The sequence below is a fragment of the Thunnus albacares genome, chromosome 22 (assembly GCF_914725855.1).
Source record: "Thunnus albacares chromosome 22, fThuAlb1.1, whole genome shotgun sequence".
In the NCBI taxonomy this organism is placed as follows: Eukaryota; Metazoa; Chordata; class Actinopteri; order Scombriformes; family Scombridae; genus Thunnus; species Thunnus albacares.
In genome coordinates, this window is record NC_058127.1 from 2315097 (window position 1) to 2321112 (window position 6016).

Here is a 6016-nt window from a genome sequence, read left to right on the forward strand (position 1 = left end):
GCAGCTAAAGATGACACTTTGTAGAAAATTTAGTCCTAAAGAACTTAACCCTCCTGTTGTCCTCGGGTCAATTTTGATTGTCTGTGAATCTGTTCAGTTGCAGATTCCAGATCAGATTTGGATGAATTCAAGTACAGCAACATGTTTTGTTCTCAACTGCAAAATTCTGAATTTGCTATAACTCTGATTCAAGCCTCACTGGCTTCTTCCCCAACCACCACTGAGGCTCATGGGTATCGTAGTACTTGCCATCTGCCATGCCAAACTGTAGGCAAAAACATATGTTTTCAAATGGAATGCTTTTGGAAAATGGTCTACAACACTGTTAAGTATTCACAGTTTGTGTTTAAAGTGCAAAAAGTGTTATTGTTCTTTAAAAGCATGTGGGAAACCCCAAGTACAAAATACCAGTAACCTGAAAGGAAAATAGCGAATTTCATCACACAAAGACAAATATGTATACAAGTTAATGTTCAACAGTGTTTCCAGAGAACAGAGTTTCAAAACCCCTGAATTTTTTACTGCTGAGAACAGCTAAAATGAGTCAGGGGTAATGGTGGCCAATGTGACTTTTTTCTTACCGTAGGTCAATGATTCAGAATTAAATGTAAACATTATTTCATAACAAATCAAACTGAACAGGAAACCAGATTTTTAACTAAATATTTAACTAAATACAAGTTTATCACACACTGAGATTGAATTTGCTTTTGACAGTATCACAAATCTCTGAATACACATTTAGACTTTAGACTCAGTCCTGCTTGAATCTGCAACTGATCAAAGGTTCAGTATGATTTAAAAACAAATAAATGAAGACACAACAGAGTTTCCAACATTATCAGAACATTCCAGTAGTCTACACATTCCTGATCAATTGAAGAGTCGGAGTCATACGTCTTACTTTGTGGCTGATCGAGTCATGTGCAAGCGCTATAGTTATACGAGTGTTTAGCGTCAGAGCAGTCCAAGCTGGCTGGAGGTCAGATGGGATATGGAGTACTTTTAATGCCACAAATGCACTGGATGGGTTCAGGTCTAAAACAAATTAGACCTGATTAGACCAAATTCAGGTCTAAAGCAAATTTGTATCTAAAACGGTTTGATTCAGGTTAGCTAACAGTTCAGCTAATCAGCTACAGCTATATGGATTTAAGTGAGCTCATGGCTCTTAGAGGGACTGCAAGAAACTGGACTGAAGCTTACATTTCAGTTTAGTGACTAAAACCTCTTGAGTTCTGGTTAGCTTTTTTTTTTTTATCCGTGCTTTCTTTGAATCATTTTCTGCTTTTCTCCCACTGTTCAAACATAATGCTCATTTCATAAAATTATCTGAAACCTGGCTAGCAAGAATAAACACTTAGCAGTCTTTTGTCCCTTGACTGTATAATATATATGTATATAATATTATATTATATTGCTGAAACTGGAATGATGTATTTTTAAAGCAACTATCCAGAGAACTATTTTTTTGTCCTTAACAATATTTCCCCAGCAGCATAATCTTTATCTTTGTTTTGTCTTGCAGAGGCACAAATGCCAGATTAATACCTTAAACTATGTGAATTGCACTACATGAACAGGACAACTAACCATCTGATGCGTCTTTTGTGCATATTATAAATCCAATATATTTATTATAAACACAAGACTAAAGAATTTAGAAATAAAGGCTTATGACTCACTGACACACGAAGAGGCACATAAACAGACACAGTAAACAGTGATAATAAAAGAAAAATGCCAAATCACTCAAAATGAACAGTTATTCTATTTTCATTTTATTGCACCACGTTGGTCACCATCTCTAACCGTAAAGCCTGTAATATTGGGTCACATCGCTTCCTGCTATAAAGCACATACAGTAATGTCTCATATTTCAAAAAAAAAAAAGAAGATTAAACATATTGAAGAATAACATGCAATTCAAATCCTATAGAAAACCTTTATAAGAACTATAGTTTAAACACAGAGAGACACACCGAGGCACTGACATGAGCAACTGAATGAAACACACAAACCAAAACCTTCCAGGAAGAAATGTTGTGACAGTGAATGGTGACCATTTTAAAGGAGTGTACCAAGATTTCAGATAATATTTATCTGTTTAACTAGTAAATGATGAAAAACTACACCAAAAACATCCATCATTGGCTCGGACTATCCTAACACATGAGAACTATGATAGAAGGCAGCGTTTGCTTTACCTACCACACAATATGACTGACTGTAGGAGTCATGCTAATTATTATTTATTAATCAATGACATCGATAAAGAAACTGATTTATCCATTTGGGTTTAACGGGTATTTCCAGAATCTTTAAAGACACTTAATATGTTTTAAAAATTCAAACCACTTCACAATAGATTTTTAATACGTTTCCTAAATGGTGAATCCAGATAAAGATGCTAGCCAAAAATCAAAGAACCTTCATTGATTGATTTGTACATGATGAACCGTTTAAAAAGTTTTATTATCAGTTATATTAGTCTATATCTATGTTAGATTCCTTTATTTTATTTTTTATATTTTCTTGGGTTGTACAAAAAGAGTTTCTGGCTACCATCTTTGTTTGGATTAGGAAATACTTTATTACTGCAACTTGGGAAACGGGCCAAAAATCTTTAATGTGTATATTTTTTTTATTTTAGATGGACAGATGAGTCTTTAAGGATTCTGGAAATACCTTTAAAACAGCGGCAAGAACTGCTAACATTTAGTTAACATTTTGCTAACACGATGCTTAACATTAGTTCTGTGAAGAGCTAATGCTAACAAATGCTAACATGATAATAATAATGCCAACATTTTAGAATAATGCCAACATTTTAGAATATGCTATTATAGATGATAGTAGGAACAATCTTTTAGCATAACAGGCAACATGCTAACGCCATAGCGTTGCCATGCACCAGCGGTGCAATAATAAAACAGCATACGCTATAGGTGGTTAATGTTTTATTGCACATGAAGATACATGGAGGATTTTAGTGTCTGTTCTCATCATAAGAGGTAACTATTTAATTGTTTACTAAGCCAAATTTTGTTCTTCCTGAAACAAAACCTCGTTTATAACTAGCAACATTAGCCGAAAACTCCTCCGGCAGTTTACTAGCATTAGCGGTTCGCTATTTTTAGATAACTTGACTTTAAGATAGCGTGCACTGGTCTATTGTAAAACTATTATTTACCGTATCAATGACTGTTACAAGACAAACCTGAATATTTACTGTACTTGGCCAATGAAGTTGTTCCTTCAGATCACACAAAGACACAAAGACCCTAACACTTTGTAGGCACTAATAAAATCCACACACGAAGAAAAGAGACATACAGCAAGACACACATATAATTTGGTCTTTTGGTTGATACATTCATTATAAGGAGAAGGCTTATTGTTACAGCCGCCACATTTGCCCCAAGTCTACTGGAAAAGTGCGTCCTTCACCCGAATGCTTAAAAATGGAAGCAAAGATTTAAATAAGTTGACTCTGCAGCTGTTTTTTGCTTGACTGAATGATCAAATCATTGGTATACTCTTTTATCCAACGTATTTAGCTTAATATTTAGTGTAACAGTGTTTTACAGGTAAGCTGATTTGCCTTTGAGATTGTGGGTTTTGGAGTTGAACGTTTTCATCTATCTACACCCCAAACCCGCCAAGCCTTTTAGTTTGACACACATTAAATCTTCATTGTGGTAATATATCATATACATAATAGCAAACAGTATCAAACAACATGAAGCCGAATGAGAAAATTATGGTCTTAAGAATCATCAGAAATGTTTTGTTTGTATTACTGGAGGTGATTGGAGATCATAGATTGTGCTTCTTTTTTATATATCAGTACATGAATAGATACCAGAACTGCTCTTTATGTGTGCTGTTGAGCTACATAATTCATATAACAGAATACTACTTAATATAACAAAAGATAAATAACAAGCTATCTTCCTTGGCTTGTTTGTTTATAGCCAAAGCCATATCTCTACAACAGTAAGCTAGCAGTAAGTTAGCAGCTGAAAACAGAGCGACAGTATCAGGATGAATCTACAGCCTTCAGTCTTTTATGTATTTTGTCAACAGAAGGTTGAGTAAACGTGAACAAATGCGGTTTTCTCAGAGGCAGAGCTGCTCTGTGTGAAGAAGTAATCTCTTATAGGAAAGAAAGTTGATGCTAATGCTTCCATTTTAATCTTATTTCATTTCAACCTGCATTTGTTGATTTTTTTTGGCCACTTGGGGGCAGCAGAGCAAGCTGAATATCTTACCTTATTATCACCTTGTTAGCAAATTAAATTAATTATTAATATATAATAATTAACTTTATTTACATATCCAGCAGACACAGAGCTGATCATCCTACTGGAGTGGTGTTTGTGTCCACCTGTTAAATGTGAGTCCAATATTCACCCTTCTTTCAGCTCTGGTTTGGTCTCCCACCAACCCCTGAGAAAAATATCTGGCTCTTCAGCTGCTAAGTGTTCCATATGTTCACCAGCTAGTCGCTATCAGAGAGTTTGAAGGCCGGAAAACCCTTGTTACCATAAAAATATTGATTACTGCAGCTTTAGAGCAGCTATAATGTATATTTTTTAATAACAAAAATGTCTGATCTATAACAGTGTGTAATCTAGTGATGAACCTACAGAGAATTATCAGAGACTCTGCAGCTCCTCTCGGCTTTACGGAGCTTTATAGTGAGTTTCAGCTCATTGATTATCTGTCCGGCTGCAACTTTTACTGTTCTGGTTCACTCTCAGCGTCTCATAGCGTCGTTTTCAGAGAAAAAGCTGTAAAAAGCTGCTGTACACTACCTGCTAACAGTTAGCTGTAGACTAGCTGGTGAACATAGTGGAGCATTTAGCAGCTAAAGAGCCAGATATTTCCCTCAGGAGTTGGTAGAGAGTAAAAACAGAGCTAAAAGAGAGTGAATATTGGACTTACATTCACCAGGTGGACAGAAACACGACTCTAAACGAATGATAATGTTTCTCCGTAACTGCTGGATGTGGAAATAAATTCAACATATCAACTTAAAAGCTGATGATAGTTCAGAGTTGTGTTCATTATTTGTTTCTGCTGAAAACAAGTGGACAAATAAATCAATTATTGCAGGTTTAATTGAAATTTAAAAAAAAAAAAACCCAGCTCTGCCTCTGAGAGAGAACTACAGATAAAACTACAAACATGGACACACATTGAGCAACAGAATGACTGAGAAGTTGATTGACTTAATAACAGCAAAAATTCTTTTTATATTGCTGCTAAATGTGTGCGTTTACAGCTGTTTTGAGTGTTTCTCTTTTTAATGTGCATATTGCCCAGTACGTGCAAGCTTGGAATGAGTGTACCGTGTTTTGTATGTGTGTGTGTGTGTGTTTGTGTTTAAGCCACGGTTGGTGACAAGGCTGTGTTTGCGTGTGCACAGACACGTTTGTGTACTACGTGTACATGTGGAGTGCACGTTATTATTAAGAAATCAAAAAAGGCAAAGTAAAGAAAAATATAAAGCGTATGTATATACTGTGTGTTTGAACACACTGCTCTCCCTGCTGTTAACATGAATATACTCATCAGAGTTTAATCAGTACACGTTGCAACATCAGTATTCATGATTCTATCCTACATATATATATATATATTTTTTTTTTCTTTTGGAAGCAAACATTATACCATGAGTTGTTAGTTTAATACCAGGATGTGTTTAGTAGTAGGTAATAGGTGTCAGTTTTGCAAACAGTAAAGATTAGATTTTAGTATGGAAGCTTTTTGATGTCAGATTACAGCAATGAATCATTTCGTCTAATTATTAAAACTCCTCAAATAACAAATTACCACAACAAATACCGAAAATCCAACCATCAAATAATAAATATCCATATCTGATAATGAAAAGCCGGTCGCTACAAATAGAAACGTCAAACAACGAATGGCCATCGATCAAATAATGAATACAGAGGTAGAATAATAAAAAGTTAGTCGTTACATAAGACGAAGCCCATAAAAATAA